General features: G+C 43.6%; 5 non-coding genes across 5 annotated transcripts; all 5 read right to left on the bottom strand.

The window, feature by feature from the left end:
* On the bottom strand, positions 1 to 83 carry trnal-uaa (transfer RNA leucine (anticodon UAA)). Its single transcript has one exon. It is a non-coding gene; the product is annotated as a tRNA-Leu (tRNA).
* A 2,318-nt stretch (positions 84 to 2,401) lies between these two features.
* On the bottom strand, positions 2,402 to 2,484 carry trnal-uaa (transfer RNA leucine (anticodon UAA)). The gene has a single exon. It is a non-coding gene; the product is annotated as a tRNA-Leu (tRNA).
* A 2,320-nt stretch (positions 2,485 to 4,804) lies between these two features.
* trnal-uaa (transfer RNA leucine (anticodon UAA)) lies at positions 4,805 to 4,887 on the bottom strand. Its single transcript has one exon. It is a non-coding gene; the product is annotated as a tRNA-Leu (tRNA).
* A 2,306-nt stretch (positions 4,888 to 7,193) lies between these two features.
* trnal-uaa (transfer RNA leucine (anticodon UAA)) lies at positions 7,194 to 7,276 on the bottom strand. Its single transcript has one exon. It is a non-coding gene; the product is annotated as a tRNA-Leu (tRNA).
* A 5,783-nt stretch (positions 7,277 to 13,059) lies between these two features.
* trnat-ggu (transfer RNA threonine (anticodon GGU)) lies at positions 13,060 to 13,142 on the bottom strand. The gene has a single exon. It is a non-coding gene; the product is annotated as a tRNA-Thr (tRNA).
* Between the last annotated feature and the right edge of the window lie 8,236 nt (positions 13,143 to 21,378).

Below are 21,378 nucleotides of genomic sequence, written 5' to 3'. Positions count from 1 at the left end.
TACCAGGAGTGGGGCTCGAACCCACGCGGATATAAACGCATTGGATCTTAAGCCCAACGCCTGAACCACTCGGCCATCCTGGTGCCGTCAGCGATTGGATTCTATCTATGTGAGAATCTGGGCTTCAACTCCACCTCCACAGACACACACAAACACATCGGGTTTCAGGGAGTATTTGCGAACATTTTTCGGAATATTGACACGGGGGCAACTCTCCTATTCTTTTTCGAGTAATGCTCTGTGACCTCTTACAACCACCCGAGTGCGTAGACGGAGCTTCAATTTAACATTTCATCCGAAAGTCAACAGTTTCAACAGTGCAAAATTCCCCAAATGCTGCAGTTGAGTGTTAGCCAAGATGATATGCTCAAGTCTCAGGAGTGAGACTTGAACACACAAACACCTGATTCAGTCAAAAATGTTGCCACTGAACCAAAGCTGAGACAAAGGTTCACAGCCAATATACTTTCCCAATTCTTTTTTTTATGTTCCAGGTCATACCAAATTCATGGTGATGATTTCCACAGACAGTTGCACATACACATAGACATTTTTACAGATAGACAGACACAGAGACACACACACACAAATTTACACGCACCAACGGACATGCACAGACGCCTTAGACATCTCGAGGGATAGACAGGCTGAATCACTGTCGCAACTTTGGCTGATTTTTGCGATTTTCTATCCGTATGTATCGTGAATATTGCAGATTAATGAAAGAAAGAAAATAGCGGCGGCATTTAAAGGTGTGGGACGTCGTTCTGTCTATCTCAGAATCAGTTTTGCAGGGACCTGGTTAAATTGTCAAACAGAATGAAATATGCTGAGAAACGGAGTCGGCAGGATTCAAATCTATGCAGGGAAACCCGAATGGATTTTTAGTCTGTGGCCTTAACCAATGGGACACGACTACTGGCTCGCTGCCTTTTTTAATGTTACTCAGTTAAAACTCAACCATCCATCTATGTGCAGCAGACGGCCACAGAATAGTGAAAAAGTCACCGTCTGCTAAAAATCTGGAAGAGGCTGTATTTTTGCTGCTCTATATTGCTCTGGAACTTTTTAATATGAATCCATACCAAGAAACAGAAGCAACATTCTGCCTTTTGTAAAATGCAGCCTCCCCGTTAGGGAATTGAACCGTGGTCTCCCGTGTGACAGGCGGGGATATTCACCACTTTCCCACGAGGAATTGATCCGCATGGATTTTGTCAAAAGCAATATTCGAGCTGTGAATAGAACTGGACACCATGAGAAGTCGACAGACACATTGCGAGACAGAGACAAACCGACAAACAGGGAGAGACAGACAGCGAGATCGAGACAACGAGAGACAGCAAGTGTGAGACTGAAAACGAGAGGCAGACTGAGTGAGAAAAAGACTCTCAAACACATACATCTAAAGAGATCTGTGTGTGTGATCTATAAAGAGAAAGAGGGAAAGAGTGAGAGAAAGACAATCATAAAGAAAGTGACAAGGAGAGAGGCAGATGGAGAGAGAGCGACAGATAGACAGAGAGACAAAGAAATGAAAAGTAAATGTTGGAAATTCTCAGCAGGTTAAAGACAGGAACTACCAGCGACAGGCAAAGAGAGACAGGCAGGCAGAGACATAGATAGACAGAGATGATGGGAAAGAGTGAGGCAGTCAGACAGAGACTGAGAGAATCCCATTGGAACACAACTGGGCACCGTGAGAAAGAGACAGGCACATTGAGAGACAGAGACAAACAGCAAAACAGAGAGAAACTGACAGCGGGGTAGAGACAGAGAGAGACAGAAAGTTTGAGACTGAGAGTTAGGGTCAGACTGAGTGAGGCAAAGACTCAAACACATACATATACAGAGATGTGTTTGTGTGCTTTATAAAGAGAGGGAGGGAAAGAGTGAGAGAAAGACAGGGACAAGGAGAGCGACAAAGAGGGAGACAGATAGAGAGAAAGATAAATAGAGAGAGAGACATCGAGACAACAACAGAAAATGATGGAAATACTCATCAGGTTAGAGACAGGGACGAGCAGAGACAGGCAAAGACAGAGATGATGGGAAAGAACGAGACAGTCAGACAGAGAGTATGACAGAATCCCATTGGAACAGAACTGGATACCGTGTGAAGGAGACAGATTGAGAGACAGAGACAAACAGAGAAACAGGGACAGACAGAGTGAATCAGAGAGAGGCAGACTGAGAGAGACAAAGACTCAAACACACAAATTAATATACAGCTCTCTAAAGACAGAGCGAGAGGCAGAGACTGAGCGATGCAGATACATTTCACAATTTCATTTCATTATCTGCTCAGATTGTCACCGAGCTGCAGAAAAATGCAAATGCAACAGATGAAAATCAGTTATCACTGAGCAGAATGGGAAAAATCACTGTTTAATTAAGTAATTACCAGCAGTGGGGTTCGAACCCACGCGGGAATAAACCCATTGGATCTTAAGCCCAACGCCTTAACCACTCGGCCATCCTGGTGCCTTCAGCGATTGGATTCTGTCTATGTGAGAATCTGGGCTTCAACTCCACCTCCATAGACACACACAAACACATCGGGTTTCAGGGAGTATTTGCGAACATTTTTCGGAATATTGACACGGGGGCAACTCTCCTATTCTTTTTCGAGTAATGCACTGTGACCTCTTACAACCACCCGAGTGCGTAGACGGAGCTTCAATTTAACATTTCATCCGAAAGTCAACAGTTTCAACAGTGCAAAATTCCCCAAATGCTGCAGTTGAGTGTTAGCCAAGATGATATGCTCAAGTCTCAGGAGTGAGACTTGAACACACAAACACCTGATTCAGTCAAAAATGTTGCCACTGAACCAAAGCTGAGACAAAGGTTCACAGCCAATATACTTTCCCAATTCTTTTTTTTATGTTCCAGTACATACCAAATTCATGGTGATGATTTCCACAGACAGTTGCACATACACATAGACATTTTTACAGATAGACAGACACAGAGACACACACACACAAATTTACACGCACCAACGGACATGCACAGACGCCTTAGACATCTCGAGGGATAGACAGGCTGAATCACTGTCGCAACTTTGGCTGATTTTTGCGATTTTCTATCCGTATGTATCGTGAATATTGCAGATTAATGAAAGAAAGAAAATAGCGGCGGCATTTAAAGGTGTGGGACGTCGTTCTGTCTATCTCAGAATCAGTTTTGCAGGGACTTGGTTAAATTGTCAAACAGAATGAAATATGCTGAGAAACGGAGTCGGCAGGATTCAAATCTATGCAGGGAAACCCGAATGGATTTTTAGTCTGTGGCCTTAACCAATGGGACACGACTACTGGCTCGCTGCCTTTTTTAATGTTACTCAGTTAAAACTCAACCATCCATCTATGTGCAGCAGACGGCCACAGAATAGTGAAAAAGTCACCGTCTGCTAAAAATCTGGAAGAGGCTGTATTTTTGCTGCTCTATATTGCTCTGGAACTTTTTAATATGAATCCATACCAAGAAACAGAAGCAAAATTCTGCCTTTTGTAAAATGCAGCCTCCCCGTTAGGGAATTGAACCGTGGTCTCCCGTGTGACAGGCGGGGATATTCACCACTTTCCCACGAGGAATTGATCCGCATGGATTTTGTCAAAAGCAATATTCGAGCTGTGAATAGAACTGGACACCATGAGAAGTCGACAGACACATTGCGAGACAGAGACAAACCGACAAACAGGGAGAGACAGACAGCGAGATCGAGACAACGAGAGAGAGCAAGTGTGAGACTGAAAACGAGAGGCAGACTGAGTGAGAAAAAGACTCTCAAACACATACATCTAAAGAGATCTGTGTGTGTGATCTATAAAGAGAAAGAGGGAAAGAGTGAGAGAAAGACAATCATAAAGAAAGTGACAAGGAGAGAGGCAGATGGAGAGAGAGCGACAGATAGACAGAGAGACAAAGAAATGAAAAGTAAATGTTGGAAATTCTCAGCAGGTTAAAGACAGGAACTACCAGCGACAGGCAAAGAGAGACAGGCAGGCAGAGACATAGATAGACAGAGATGATGGGAAAGAGTGAGGCAGTCAGACAGAGACTGAGAGAATCCCATTGGAACACAACTGGGCACCGTGAGAAAGAGACAGGCACATTGAGAGACAGAGACAAACAGCAAAACAGAGAGAAACTGACAGCGAGGTAGAGACAGAGAGAGACAGAAAGTTTGAGACTGAGAGTTAGGGTCAGACTGAGTGAGGCAAAGACTCAAACACATACCTATACAGAGATGTGTTTGTGTGATTTATAAAGAGAGGGAGGGAAAGAGTGAGAGAAAGACAGGGACAAGGAGAGCGACAAAGAGGGAGACAGATAGAGAGAAAGATAAATAGAGAGAGAGAGACATCGAGACAACAACAGAAAATGATGGAAATACTCATCAGGTTAGAGACAGGGACGAGCAGAGACAGGCAAAGACAGAGATGATGGGAAAGAACGAGACAGTCAGACAGAGAGTATGACAGAATCCCATTGGAACAGAACTGGATACCGTGTGAAGGAGACAGATTGAGAGACAGAGACAAACAGAGAAACAGGGACAGACAGAGTGAATCAGAGAGAGGCAGACTGAGAGAGACAAAGACTCAAACACACAAATATATATACAGCTCTCTAAAGACAGAGCGAGAGGCAGAGACTGAGCGATGCAGATACATTTCACAATTTCATTTCATTATCTGCTCAGATTGTCACCGAGCTGCAGAAAAATGCAAATGCAACAGATGACAATCAGTTATCACTGAGCAGAATGGGAAAAATCACTGTTTAATTAAGTAATTACCAGGAGTGGGGTTCGAACCCACGCGGGAATAAACCCATTGGATCTTAAGCCCAACGCCTTAACCACTCGGCCATCCTGGTGCCTTCAGCGATTGGATTCTGTCTATGTGAGAATCTGGGCTTCAACTCCACCTCCACAGACACACACAAACACATCGGGTTTCAGGGAGTATTTCCGAACATTTTTCGGAATATTGACACGGGGGCAACTCTTCTATTCTTTTTCGAGTAATGCTCTGGGAACTCTCACAACCACCCGAGTGCGTAGACAGAGCTTCAATTTAACATTTCATCCGAAAGTCAACAGTTTCAACAATGCAAAATTCCCCAAATGCTGCAGGTGAGTGTTAGCCAAGATTATATGCTCAAGTCTCAGGAGTGCGACTTGAACACACAAACTCCTGATTCAGTCAAGAATGCTGCCACTGAACCAAAGCTGAGACAAAAGTTCACAGCCATATTACTTTACCAATTCTTTTTTTTAAGTTCCAGGACATACCAAATTCATGGTGATGATTTCCACAGACAGTTGCACATACACATAGACATTTTTACAGATAGACAGACACAGAGACACACACACAAAAATTTACACGCACCAACGGACATGCACAGATGCCTTCGACATCTCGAGGGATCGACAGGCTGAATCACTGTCGCAACTTTGGCTAATTTTTGCGATTTTCTATCCGCATGTATCGTGAATATTGCAGATTAATGAAATAAAGAAAATAGCGGCGGCATTGAAAGGTGTGGGACGTCGTTCCGTCTATCTCAGAATCAGTTTTGCAGGGACCTGGTTAAATTGTCAAACAGAATGAAATATGCTGAAAAACGGAGTCGGCAGGATTCAAATCTATGCAGGGAAACCCGAATGGATTTTTAGTCTATGGCCTTAACCAATGGGCCACGACGACTGGCTCGCTGCCTTTTTTAATGTTACTCAGTTAAAACTCAACCATCCATCTCTGTGCAGCAGACGGCCACAGACTAGTGAAAAAGTCACCGTTTGCTAAAAATCTGGAAGAGGCTGTATTTTTGCTGCTCTATATTGCCCTGGAACTTTTTAATATGAATCTATACCAAGAAAAAGAAGCAAAGTTCTGCCTTTTGTAAAATGCAGCCTCCCCGTTAGGGAATTGAACCGTGGTCTCCCGTGTGACCGGCAGGGATATTCACCACTTTCCCACGAGGAATTGATGCGCATGGATTTTGTCAAAAGCAATATTCGAGCTGTGAATAGAACTGGACACCATGAGAAGTCGACAGACACATTGGGAGACAGAGACAAACCGACAAACAGGGAGAGACAGACAGCGAGAGACAGCAAGTGTGAGACTGAAAACGAGAGGCAGACTGAGTGAGAAAAAGACTCTCAAACACATACATCCAAAGAGATCTGTGTGTGTGATCTATAAAGAGAAAGAGGGAAAGAGTGAGAGAAAGACAATCATAAAGAAAGTGACAAGGAAGGAGACAGATGGAGAAAGAGCGACAGATAGACAGAGAGACAAAGAAATAAAAAGAAAATGTTGGAAATTCTCAGCAGGTTAGAGACAGGAACTACCAGCGACAGGCAAAGAGAGACAGGCAGGCAGAGACATAGATAGACAGAGATCATGGGAAAGAGTGAGACAGTCAGACAGAGACTGCGAGAATCCCATTGGAACACAACTGGACACCGTGAGAAAGAGACAGGCACATTGAGAGACAGAGACAAACAGCAAAACAGGGAGAAACTGACAGCGAGGTAGAGACAGAGAGAGACAGAAAGTTTGAGACTGAGAGTTAGGGTCAGACTGAGTGAGGCAAAGACTCAAACACATACATATACAGAGATGTGTTTGTCTGATTTATAAAGAGAGGGAGGGAAAGAGTGAGAGAAAGACAGGGACAAGGAGAGAGACAAAGAGGGAGACAGATAGAGAGAAAGATAAATAGAGAGAGAGAGACATCGAGACAAAAATAGAAAATGATGGAAATACTCATCAGGTTAGAGACAGGGACGAGCAGAGACAGGCAAAGACAGAGATGATGGAAAAGAACGAGACAGTCAGATAGAGAGTATGACAGAATCCCATTGGAACAGAACTGGATACCGTGTGAAGGAGACAGATTGAGAGACAGAGACAAACAGAGAAACAGGGACAGACAGAGTGAATGAGAGAGAGGCAGACTGAGAGAGACAAAGACTCAAACACACAAATACATATAAAGCTCTCTAAAGACAGAGCGAGAGGCAGAGACTGAGCGATACAGATACATTTCACAATTTCATTTCATTATCTGCTCAGATTGTCAATGAGCTACAGAAAAATGCAAATGCAACAGATGAAAATCAGTTATCACTGAGCAGAATGGGAAAAATCACTGTTTAATTAAGTAATTACCAGGAGTGGGGTTCGAACCCACGCCGGTATAAACCCATTGGATCTTAAGCCCAACGCCTTAACCACTCGGCCATCCTGGTGCTGTCAGCGATTAGATTCTGTCTCTGTGAGAATCTGGGCTTCAACTCTTCCTCCACAGACACACACAAACACATCGGGTTTCAGGGAGTATTTCCGAACATTTTTCGGAATATTGATACGGGGGCAACTCTCCTATACTTTTTCGAGCAAAGCTCTGGGACCTCTCACAACCACCCGAGTGCGCAGACGGAGCTTCAATTTAAGATTTCATCCGAAAGTCAACAGTTTCAACAATGCAAAATTCCCCAAATGCTGCAGTTGAGTGTTAGCCAAGGTTATATGCTCAAGTCTCAGGAGTGCGACTTGTACACACAATCTCCTGATTCAGTCAAGAATGCTGCCACTGAACCAAAGCTGAGACAAAAGTTCACAGCCATATTACTTTCCCCAAGTCTTTTTTTTAAGTTCTGGGACATACCAAATTCATGGTGATGATTTCCACAGACAGTTGCACATACACATAGACATTTTTACAGATAGACAGACACAGAGACACACACACAAAAATTTACAAGCACCAACGGACATGCACAGATGCCTTAGACATCTCGAGGGATAGACAGGCTGAATCACTGTCGCAACTTTGGCTAATTTTTGCGATTTTCTATCCGTATGTATCGTGAATATTGCAGATTATTGAAAGAAAGAAAATAGCGGCAGCATTGAAAGGTGTGGGACCTTGTTCCGTCTATCTCAGAATCAGTTTTGCAGGGACCTGTTTAAATTGTCAAACAGAATGAAATATGTTGAGAAACGGAGTCGGCAGGATTCAAATCTATGCGGTGAAACCCGAATGGATTTTTAGTCTATGGCCTTAACCAATGGGCCACGACTACTCGCTCGCTGCCTTTTTTAATGTTACTCAGTTAAAACTCAACCATCCATCTCTGTGCAGCAGACGGCCACAGAATAGTGAAAAAGTCACCGTTTGCTAAAAATCTGGAAGAGGCTGTATTTTTGCTGCTCTATATTGCTCTGGAACTTTTTAATATGAATCTATACCAAGAAACAGAAGCAAAATTCTGCCTTTTGTAAAATGCAGCCTCCCCGTTTGGGAATTGAACCGTGGTCTCCCGTGTGACAGATGGGGATATTCATCACTTTCCCACGAGGAATTGATGCGCATGGGTTTTGTCAAAGCCATATTCGAGCTGTGAATAGAACTGGACACCATGAGAAGGCTATGGGACCTTTCACATCCACCCGAGTGTGCAGATGAAGCTTCAATTTAACATTTCATCCGAATGTCAACAGCTTCAACAATGCAAAATTCCCCAAGCACTGCATTTGAATGTCAGCCAAGATGACGTGCTCAAGTCTCAGGAGTGCGACTGACACATACTACCTCCTGATTCAGTCGAGAATGGAGCCACTGAAAAAAAGCCGATACCAAAGATCACAACCGTATTATTTTCCCGAAGCTTTTTAAAATTTCCAGGACGCACCAAATTCATGGTGATGATTTCCATAGACAGTTGCACATGCACAGAGACATGCATACAGACCGACATACACAGACACACACACACACAATAACCAAAAATATACACGCATCAACATAGAAACATAGAAACAAATAAATTAGTTGCAGGAGTAGGCCATTCGGCCCTTCGAGCCTGCACCATCATTCAATAAGATCATGGCTGATCATTCAAACTCAGTACCCCTTTCCTGCTTTCTCTCCATACCCCTTGATCCCTTTAGCCGTAAGGGCCATATCTAACTCCGTTTTGAATATATCTAACGATCTGGCCTCAACAACTTTCTGCGGTAGAGAATGCCAGAGTGAAGAAGTTTCTCCTCATTTCGGTCCTAAATACCTTACCACTTAATCTTACACTGTCACCCTTGGTTCTCGAATTCCACAGCAATGGGAACATTCTACCCGCCTCTAACCTGTCCAATCTCGTCAGAATTTTATATATTTCTATGGGAGCGCCTCTCATTCTTCTAAACTCCAGTGGATACCAGCCCAGTTGATCCAGTCTCTCCTCATATGTCAGTCCTGCCATCCCGGGAATAAAGCTGGTGAATCTTCGCTGTACTCCCTCAATAGCAAGGACGTCCTTCCTCAGATTGTGAGAACAAAACTAAACACAATATTCCAGGTGTGACCCCACCAAGGGTCTGTACAACTGCAGTCAGACCTCCCTGCTCCTGTACTCAAATCACCCAGCTGTGAAGGCGAACATGCCATTTGCCTGCTTCACCGCCTGCTGCACCTGCGTGCCAACTTTCAATGACTGATGTACCATGACACCCAGATCAAGATATACACAGAGTGCCTTCTACAAATAGATGGATAGACAGGCAGGTTCACTGTCGCTACTTCGGCTGGCTTTTGTTCCATCTATCTCAGAATCAGTTTTGCATGAAACTGGTTAAATTATCAAACAGAATGAAATATGCTGAGAAACGCAGTCGGCCGGAATCAAATCTGCACGGGGAAACCCCAATGGATTTTCAGTCCATCGTCTTAACCACTCGGCTACAACTACTGGTCCGCTGCCTCTTTAAATGTTACTCAGATAAAACTCAGTCATCCATTTCTGTGCAGCAGACGGCCACAGAATCCTGAAACGGTCTCCGTTTGCTAAAAATCTGGAAGCAGCAATCTGATCTTGCTGTATTTTTAATGTTCTATATACTCTGGAACTTTTTAACATGAGTCGATACCAAGAAACAAAAGTAAAACTTTGTATATTTGAAACAACTGCCTCCTCGTCGGCGAATTGAACCCCAGCCTCCCGCATGACAGGCGGGGATACTCACCACTATACTAACGATGAACTGACAGATAGTGGCTCTGTCAGACCTGGAATCGAGATGTGAACAGAACTGGACACCATGAGAAGCCGACCGACGGATTGAGAGACAGAGACAAACCGACAAACAGGGAGAGACAGACAACGAGATAGAGATAACGAGAGACAGAAAGTATGAGTCTGAGGCAGACTGAGTGAGAAAAAGACTCAAATACAAACATATACAGAGATGTGTGTGTGTGATTTATAAAGAAAGAGAGGGAAAGAGTGAGAGAAAGACAATGATAAAGACAGTGACAAGGAGAGAGACAGATAGCGAGAGAGAGATAGAGACAAAAAATGAAAATGATGGAAATACTTATCAGGTTAGAGACAGGGACGAACAGAGGCAGGCAAAGACATGGTCAGACAGAAATGATGGGAAAGAGAGAGCCAGTCAGACAAAGAATCTGAGAGAATCCCATTGGGACAAACGTGGACACCGTGAGAAAGAGACAGATTGAGAGACAGAGACAAATCGAGAAACAGGGACAGATAGATTGAGACAAAGACTCAAACATACAAACGCATACACAGCTCTCGAAAGAGAGAGAGAGGCAGAGACCGAGCGACACAGATACATTTCACAATTTCATTTCATTATCGGCTCAGAGTGTCACATAGGTACAGAAAATTACAGATTCAACAGATGAAAATCCGGTATCACTGATCAGAATGGGAGGAAATCCGTGTTAAATTAAAGAGATACCAGGAGTGAGGTACAAACCCACGCGGGAAAAGTCCATTGAATTTTAAAGCCACCGCCTTAACCACGCGGCCATCCTGGTCCTGTCACAATCTGGATTCTGTCTCTGCGAGAATCTGGATTCAACCCCACTCCCACAGACACACACATACACATCGTTTTTCAGTGAGCATTTACGAACATTTTTAGTAATATTGACACGGGGGCAACTCTCCTATTCTTTTTCGAGTAATGCTCTGGGATGTTTCACATCCATACGAGGGTGCAGACGGAGCTTCAATTTAACATTTCATCCGAACGTCAACAGCTTCAACAATGCAAAATTCCCCAAGTGCTGCACTAGAGTGTTAGCCAAGATTATATGCTTAAGTCTCAGGAGTGGGAATTGAACACACAAACTCCTGATTCAGTCGAGACTGCTGCCACTGCAACAAAGCCGATACCAAAGTTCACAACAGTATTATTTTTCCCAATTCTTTTTTATAAGTTCCAGGACATACCAAATTCATGGTGGTGATTTCCACAGACAGTTACACGCACCAACGGAGATGCACCGATGCCTTAGACATATAGAAGGATAGGCAGTCTGAATCACTGTAGAAACTTTGACAGCTTTTTGCGTTTTTCTATCCGTATGTATCTTTAATATTGCTGATTAATAAAAATCAGAAAGAGATGTCAGTGTTGAAAGGTGTGGGATGTTATTCCACCTATCTCAGGATCAGTTTTGTAGAGACATGGTTAAATTGTGAAATGCAATGAAAAATGCTGGGTATCGAAGTTGCAGGATTCGAACCTGCATGGGGAAAACTCAATGGATTTCGAGTTCATCGCCTTAACCACTCGGCCACGACTAATGCATTTCTGCCTCCTTGAACGTTACGCAGAAACAACTCAGTCATCCATCTCTGTGCAGCAGACGGCCAAAGAATCATGAAAAAGTCTCCGTTTGCTCAAAATCAGGAAGAGGCAATCTCCTCTACCTGTATTTTTACAGTTCTATATTGCTCTGGAACATTTTAATATGAATCTCTTCCAAGAAACAGAAGTAAAATTCAACATTTTGAAACAGCTGCCTCCCCGTCGGGGAATTGATCCCCGGACTCCTCATGACAGGTGGGGATACTCACCACTGTACAAACGAGAAACTGACGAGCATCAGTTCTGTCAGAGCAGGAATCGAGTTGTGAATAGAACTGGACACCATGAAAAGTCGACACACACATTGAGAGACAGAGGCAAACCGACAAACAGGGAGAGACAGACAGCGAGATAGAGACAACGAGAGACAGAAAGTGTGAGACTGAGAATGAGAGGCAGACTGAGTGAGAAAAAGACTCAAACACATACATACACAGAGGTCTGTGTGTGTGATCTATTAAGAGAGAGAGGGATAGAATGAGAGAAAGACAATGATAAATACAGTGACAAGGAGAGATACAGATAGAGAGAGATAGAGACAAAAGCAGAAAATGATGGAAACACTTATCAGGTTAGAGACAGGGACTAACAGAGACAGACAAAGAGAGACAGACAGGCAGAGACATAGACAGACAGAGATGATGGGAAAGAGTGAGACAGTCAGAAAGAGAGACTGAGTGAATCCGATTGGAACAGAACTGGACACCGTGAGAAAGAGAGAGACGCATTGAGAAACAGAGACAAACAGGGAAACAGGGAGTGACAGAAAGTGAGATACAGACACAGAGAGACATAAAGTTTGAGACTGAGGGGAGGCAAATAGTGATGGAATGAAAAGAAAAAGGCAGGGACAAAGAGAGAGACAAAGAGGGAGACAGATAGAGAAAAAGACAGATAGAGAGAGAGACAAAGAGGCAAAAACAGAAAATGATGGAAATACTCATCAGGTTGGAGGCAGGGAGTAATAGAGACAGGCAAAGACATGGACAGACAGAGATGATGGAAAGAGAGAGACAGTCAGACAGATAGTCTGAGAGAATCCCTTTGCAACAGAACTTGACACCGTGAGAAAGAGACAGATTGAGAGACAGAGACAAACAAAGTAAAAGGGACAGACAGAGTGAATCAGAGAGAGGCAGAATGAGAGAGACAAAGATTCAAATACACAAACACATACACAGCTCTCTAAAGGGAGAGAGAGGCAGAGACTTAGCGACACAGATACATTGCACAATTTCATTTCATTATCTGCTCAGAGTGTCACCGAGTTACAGAAAAATGCAAATGTAACAGATGAAATTCGGGTATCACTGAGCAGGATGGGAAAAAAATCTTTGTTTAATTAAGCAATCACCAGGACTGGGATACGAACCCACGAGCGTAAAAACCCATTGGATCACCAGCCCAACGCCTTAACCACTCGGCCATCCTGGTCCCGTCAGCAATTGGATTCTGTCTCTGTGAGAATCTGGGCTTCATCTCCACCCCCACAGCCACACACATGCACATCGGGTTTCAGGGAGCATTTCCGATCATTTTTAGCAATATTGACACGGGGGCAACTCTCCTATTCTTTTTGAAGTGATGCTCTGGGACCTCTCACATCCACCCGAGGGTGCAGACGGAGCTTCAATTTAACATTTCATCCGAATGTCAACAGCTTCAACAATGCAAAATTCCCCAAGTCCTGCAGTTGAGTGTTAGCAAAGATTATATGCTCAAGTCTCAGGAGTGCGACTTGAACACACAAACTCCTGATTCAGTCGAGAATGCTGCCACTGAACCAAAGCTGAGACAAAAGTTCACAGCCGTATTACTTTCCCCAAGTCTTTTTTTTTAAGTTCCAGGACATACCAAGTTCACGGTGATGATTTCCACAGACAGTTGCACATACACAGAGACATATATGCAGATAGACAGACACACAGACACAGTCGATTCAATCTCTCCTCATATGTCAGTCCTGCCATCCCGGGAATCAGTCAGGTAAACCTTTGCTGCACTCCCTCAATAGCAAGAAAGACCTTCCTCAGATTACGAGACCAAAACTGAACACAATATTCCAGGTGAGGTCTCACAAAGGTCCTGTACAACTGCAGTAAGACCTCCCTGCGCCGATACTCAAATCCCCTAGCTATGAAGGCCAACATACCATTTACCTTCTTCACTGCCTGCTGGAACTGCATGCCAGCTTTCAATGACTGATGTACCATGACACCCAGGTCTCGTTGCAGCTCCCGTTTTCCAAATCTGCTGCCATACAGATAATATTCTGCCTTCGTGTTTTTGCCACTAAAGTGGATAACCTCATATTTATCCACATTATACTGCATCTGCCATGCATTTGCCCTCTCACCTAACCGGTCCAAGTCACCCTGCAGCCTCTTAGCGTCCTCCTCACAGCTCACACCGCCACCCTGTTAGTATCATCTGCAAACTTGAAGATATTACACTCAATTCCTTCATCTAAATCATTAATGTATATTGTAAATAGCTGGGATCCCAGCACTGAGCGCTGTGGCACCCCACTAGTCACTGCCTGCTTTTCTGAAAAGGACCGTTTATCCCGACTCTCTGCTTTCTGTCTGCCAACCAGTTCTCTATCCACATCAGTACATTACCCCCAATACCATGTGCTTTAACTTTGAACACCAATACGTGTGTGGGACCTTGTTGAAAGCCTTTTGAAAGTCCAAATACACCACATCCACTGGTTGCCCTTGTACATTATACTAGCTACATCCTCAAATAATTCCAGAAGTTTTGTCGAGCTTGATTTCCCATTCATATATTCATGCAGCTTGGACCGATCCTGTCACTGCTTTCCAAATGCGCTGCTATTTCATCTTTAATAAATTGATTCGTACATTTTCCCCAGTACTGATGTCAGGCTAACCGGTCTGTAATTATCCGCTTTCTATCTCCCTCCTTTTTTAAAATGTGGTGTAACATTATTTACCCTTCAGTTCATATGAACTGATCTAGAGTCGATAGACTGTTCGAAAATGATCATCCGCTATTTCTAGGGCCACTTCCTTAAGTACTTTCCAATGCAGACTATCAGGCCCCGGGGATTTATCGGCCTTCAATCCCATCAATTTCCCGAACACAATTACCTGACTGATAAGGATTTCCTTCAGTTCCTCCTTCTCGCTAGATCCTTGGTGCCCTAGTATTTCTGGAAGGTTATGCGTTTCTTCCTTCGTGAAGACAGAACAAAAGTGATTGTTCAACTGGTCTACAATTGCCTTCTTCCCCATTATAAATTCACCTGAATCTGATTGCAAGGGACCTACGTTTGTCTTCTCTAATCTTTTTGTCTTCACATATCTATCGAACTTTATTATGTTCCCAGCAAGATTCCTCTCATAATCTATGTTCCCCCTCCTAATTAGACCCTTTGTCCTCCTCTGCCGAATTCTAAATTCCTCCCAGTCCTCAGGTTGAAGCTTTTTCTGGCCAATTTATATGCCTCTTCCCTGGATTTAACACTATCCTTAATTTCCTTTGTTAGCCACGGTTGAGCCACATTCCCCGTTTTATTTTTACTCCAGACAGGGAAATACAATTGTTGAAGTTCATCCATTTGATCTTTAAATGTTTGCCATGGCCTATCCACCTTCAACCCTTTAAGTATCATTCGCCAGTCTATTCTAGCAAATTCACGCCTCATACCATCGAAGTTATCTTTCCTTAAATTCAGGACCCTAGTCTCTGAATTAACTGTGTCACTCGCCACCTTAATAAAGAATTCTACCTTATTATGGTCACTCTTTCCCAAGGGGCCTCGCACAACAAGATTGCTAATTGGTCCTTTCTCATTACACATCACCCAGTCTAGGATGGCCAGCCCTCTAGATGATCCCTCGATATACTGAGTGAGAAAACCATCCGTAATACGCTCGAGGAAATACTCCTCCATCATATTGCTACCTGTTTGGTTAGCACAATCTACATGTAAAGTAAAGTCGCCTTTGATAACAGCTGTATCTTTATGGCACGCATCCCTAATTTCTTGTTTGATGCTGTCCCCAACCTCACTACTGCTGTCTGCTGATCTGTACACAACTCCACTTGCGTTTTCTTCCCTTTGGTATTCCGCAGCTCCACCCATTCATATTCCACTTCATCCAAGCTAATGTCGTTCTTTACTATTGCCTTAATTTCCTCACTATTGCCTTAATTTCCTCTTTAACCAGCAACGCTACCCTACCACCTTTTCATTTCTGTCTATGCTTCCTGAATGTTGAATTCCCAGCCTTGGTCACCCTGGAGCCATGTCTCCGTGATGTCAATTATTTCATATTCAGTAATTGCTGCTTGTGCAGTTAATTCGTCCAGCTTATTACGAATACTCCTCGCAATGAGGCACAGAACCTCCAGGCTTGTTATTTTAACACACGTTGACCCTTTAGAATTTTGCTGTAAAGTGGCCCTATTTGATTTTTGCCGTGGGTTTCTCTGCCCTCCACCTTTACTTTTATTCTTTCACTTCTGCGCCCATTCTACTTCCCTCTGTCTACCGTCGCCCTGCCATATTACTTTAAACCCTCCCCAGAAACGCTAGCATGCACTCCCCCTTGAACATTGGTGCTGGTCCTGCCCAGGTGCAGACCGTCCGGTTTCGTTCTGGTCCCACCTCCCGCAGAACCGGTTCCAAAGTCCCAGAACATGAATCCCTCCCATCTGCACCACACTTCAAGCCACGTATTCATCTGAGCTATCCTGCGATTCCTGCTCCGACTAGCAGGTGGCGCTGGTAGCAATTATGAGTTTGCGACCTTTGAAATCCTACTTTTTAATTTAACTCCTAGCTCCCTGAATTCAGCTTGTTGGTCCTCAGACACATTGAGTCAGAGACTCAAACACGTAAAGATATACAGAGCTCTCTAAAGACATAGAGTGAGAGGCACTTCACAATCCCATTTCTTGGTCAGTTGAGAATGTGACAGAGTTACAGTTTCAACAGAAGGCATTAGGGTATCACTGAGCAGGATGGGAGAAAATCGGTGTTAAATTCAAGAGTTACCAGGAGTGGGGTTCGAACCCACGTAACTATAAACCCATTGGATCTTAAATGCAACGACTTATACACTCGGCCATTCTGGAATTGTGAACCTTCACATTCTGTCTCTGTGAGAATCTGGGCTTGAGCTCCACCCTCACAGACACACGCATACACACAGGTTTTCAGTGAGCATTTCAGAATATTTATATAAAAGTGACATGGGGGCAACTCAGTACTCTTTATCGAAAAATGCTGTCGGAACATTCACATTCACCCGAGAGAGCAGATGGAGCTTCAATTTAACATTTCATCCGAAAGTCAACTTCTTCAACAATGCAAAATTCCCCAAGTACTGCACTTGAGTGTCAACCAAGATTATATGCTCAAGTCTCAGGAGTGGGACTTGAAGTCGAAAATGCTGTCGCTGAAGCAAAGCCGATATAAATGTCACAACCGTATTATTTTCCCCAAATCTTTTTTAAAAGTTCCAGGACATACCAAATTCATGGTGATGATATCCGCAGACAGTTGCGCATACACAGAGACATATACACAGATAGACAGACACAGAGACACACACACAGATAGACAGACACAGAGACACACACGCATACATAACCAAAAATATAGATGCACCAATGGACATACACAGAGTGCCTTAGACATATAGAGGGATAGACAGGCTGAATCACTGTCGCTAATTTGGCTGATTTTTGCCTTTTTCTATCCGTATGTATTGCAGATTAATGAAAATGAGAATAACATGTCAGTGTTGAAAGGTGTGGGACGTTATTCCATCCAACTCTCGATCCGTTTTGCAGAAACCTGGTTAAAGTCTGAAATTGAATGAAAAATGCTGAAATCCGTAGTCGGCAGGATTCGAACCTGCGCGGGTAAACTCCAATGGACATCTGGTCCATCGCCTTAACCACTCGGCCACGATTACTGCGTCTTTGCGTTTTTAAATGTTACTAAGATATAACTCAATCATCCATCTCTCTGCTTCAGAACACCACAGATTCCTGAAAAAGTCTCCGTTGCCTAAAAATCTGGAAGAGCCAATATCGTCTTGCTGTATTTTTACTCTTCTATGTTGCTCTGGAACTTTTAATATGAATCTATACCGAATAACAGAAGTACAATTCTACATTTCGAAAATGCTTCCTCCCGCATGACAGGTGGGGATACTCACGACGATACTGACGAGGTACTGACGGGTGTAGATTTTGAGACAGCAGGAATCGAGCTGTGAAAAGAACTAGACACCATGAGAAAGAGACAGACACATTGAGAGACAGATACAAAAACAGGAACAGGGAGAGACAGACAGCGAGCTAGAGAAATAGAGAGAGAGCAAGTGTGAGACTGAGAGGGATAGGCAGACTGAGTGAAACAAAGACTCAAACACACACATACACAGATATGTGTGTGTGTGTGCTCCATAAAGAGAGGGAGGCAAAGAGTACAGGAAAGCCAGAGACAAAGACAAAGACATGGAAAAAGGGAGCGTCAAAGAGAGAGAGAGAGAGATAGTGAGAGGTGAGAGCGAGAGACAGAGATAAAAACAGAAAATGATGGAAATACTCAACAGGTTAGAGAGAGGGTCGAACAGAGACAGGCAAAGAGAGACAGACAGGCAGAGACATCGACAGACAGTGATGATGGGAAAGAGAGAGACAGTCAGACGGAGAGACTGTGAGAATCCCTTTGGAACAGAACTGGACACTGTGAGAAAGACACGGGCAGATTGAGAGATCGAGACAAACAGAAAAACAGGGAAAGACAGAGTGAGTCAGAGAGAGGCAGCGTGAGGGAGACAAAGACTCAAACACGCAAACACATGCACAGATCTCTAAAGAGACAGAGGTAGAGAGTGAGGCAGAGACTGAGAGACACAGATACATTTCACGATTCCATTTCTTTATCGGTTCAGAATGTCATAGAGTTACAGTAAAATGCAGATTCAACAGATTCTTATGGCAGTTGTACAGGGCCTTGGTGAGGCCTCACATGGAATATTGTGTTCAGTTTTGGTCTCATAATCTGAGGAAGGACGTTCTTGCTATTGAGGGAGTGCAGCGAAGGTTCACCAGACTGATTCCCGGGATGGCTGGACTATCATATGAGGAGAGACTGGATCAACTGGATTTTTATATATTGGAGTTGAGAAGGATGAGAGGGGATTTCATAGAAACATAAGGATTCTGGCGGGACGGGACAGGTTAGATGCGGGTAGCTTGTTCCCGATTTTGGGGAAGTCCAGAACCAGGGGACACAGTCTTAGGACAGCCATGTCTCCGTGGTGCCAATTATATCATATTCATTAATTGGTGCCTGTGCAGTTAATTCGTCCACCTTATTACGAATATTCCTCACATGGAGGCACAGAGCCTTCAGGCTTGTCTTTTTAACACACTTTGTTCCTTTAGACTTTTGCTGTAATGTGGCCCTTTTTGAAAGGAATGACAAGGGTGTATGCGGTTACAGGAGGATGTGAGGGGAAACAAACATATATGAGGGGAAGAGTGCATCGGCGATGGACCAGTATGAGATCAAAAAGAATGGAAATATAAGGGGAATATCTTTATCTATGTGCCGGAGAGAAGGGAGTCTAAGTATATGCCCTCACCCAGTGGGAGACGGGAGCAAGGATAGCTGCGGGTTTGACAATACTACGGAAGGATGTGTCATGGGAATAAACCCTGCCCGAACCGAATCCACACATTACACCTATCATGGGCGAGGAGAATATTGTGTGGTAACTAGCCTGGGAACTTACGTTACTCCAAGACTGTCAGTGGCAGTGGGAAGAGCAAACATGACATGCCAGGAAGACAATGACATGAAATATAAGTGATGAGATTAAGCAAGGCATGGATGTTTACATGGAAGAGCAAGCACAATCAATTCACCTGTTACCTGAAGACTTAATTGAGCTCAAGAAATAACATTAAAAGATATTAAGAGCTGAAGGAGAAAGCTGAAGAACTGGACAGTGAAATAAAGGATAACCTGAAAAACCCGCCTTGGTACTTGAGATTATACATCCCTGGATAAGGATCCTTTCCCATATCCTAGTGGCAGTAAAGATAGTAATAGCCTTGAGTTGGTTGGTGATGTTATGTAACAAGTGCAAAGACAGGCGAGGCTTACCCGAGTAAAGTTACAAGATAGGGATTCGAATTATATCCCATGTGTTAGTCCTAGTGCAGCTGATAGTGGTGTTGATGCTCCTGGGAGACTGCACAGGCAGATACAAGAGATGCAGGAAGAAGAGGTTGGCCAAGGCCCGTAACCAAGAACGCAGAAAGCCTTTGCTAGATCCAAAGAGAGTAAATCAAACAAAAAAAAACGGCATGAACACCTGATCTGAGTCGTGAGTGTCCCAATCCTATCGCCTGATCAACGAAACCGAGGCGGGAGACATAGGAATCAGGTTAGGATAAGGCAGGGAAAGTAAGATTGTTGTTCATGGTGGGATATTTTTAAGGTCTGGTCACCTGAAGCCTACGCAGTCCTCAAATTGATGTGGCATTTAATTGAGATAATAATGGTAGTGGAAGGGACATGTATCGTGATCCAACTATATCTGATGTGTCAGATCAGAGAGATATACAACCACGTGGTTCTAGCCGAACATCAAACAGCCTTGTTAATTATGTAATGAAGGCATGATCGGGAGGCGAGTGACTTTGTAACGCGTTAGGGAAACAACCAAGACCCCCGAGCTTAAGCACTGTATGTACAAAAAGAAATATAAATGGCGTGCCAATATCCCAGGGGAATGGTCAGGGGTAGTGTGTAAAGACTCCGCAAAAGATGGAACTACGAGCGATCCCAGGAATATGGACTTGATATCACCATTTCCAGCAGATGGCTCAGAACATATATGTGGTCAGCTGATTATTTAGAAATAATCAGGGATCAACAGGAGGGACTGAAAGGGCAGATTACAAAATGAAATTACAATTAATAATAACAATTGCGATGTTTTAAAATGGAGTTAAGAGGTTTTTAAAATGGATCCCACAGCCTGTTTCCAGACTGTGGGAACCATGTGTGGGATGCCTTCCACAGAGGAGCAGATGTTCCAATTCATAGACCAAAGGCCTTGGGAGCTGGGCAGAGACACAGATAACATAGAATTTGAATTGTATAGCAAGATAAGAGTTAATTAAAAATAATCATAACAACATGTATTTGGAATTGCCAATTAAGGCATATAGAAGCCAGATTGGAGGAAGCGCTGTACCAATCATGTATTAATCAATCAATTTGTATTAATTCGAACTTGCGTATTTACTTAATGCTATAATCTGAAACTGTATAAAGTAATATGTCTCTGGCTCTATCTTCGAGCATTCCTTCAAGGATAGCTCCCCTGCCGGCTTGTATTAACAAAACCTGCATTTACTTTAAGGCTAACAGAATCCTAGTGGTGGGTTGAAGTTAACCCTAACAACGTTAGAGAGATCGGGAGAGGTGGAGGGGCTCGAAGAGGTTAGAGAGAGAGGGACGGGTGTAGGGCTGGAGGAGGTTACAGAGATAGGGAAGGGTGTAAGGCTGGAGGAGGTTACAAAGATAGGGAGAGGTGTAGGGGCTCAAGAAGGTTAGAGAGATAGGGAGGGGTGTAGGGCTGGAGGATGTTACAGAGATAGGGAC

Source organism: Pristiophorus japonicus, chromosome 23 (genome assembly GCF_044704955.1).
Source record: "Pristiophorus japonicus isolate sPriJap1 chromosome 23, sPriJap1.hap1, whole genome shotgun sequence".
NCBI lineage: Eukaryota > Metazoa > Chordata > Chondrichthyes > Pristiophoridae > Pristiophorus > Pristiophorus japonicus.
This window is presented reverse-complemented; position numbering and strand designations above follow the sequence as displayed.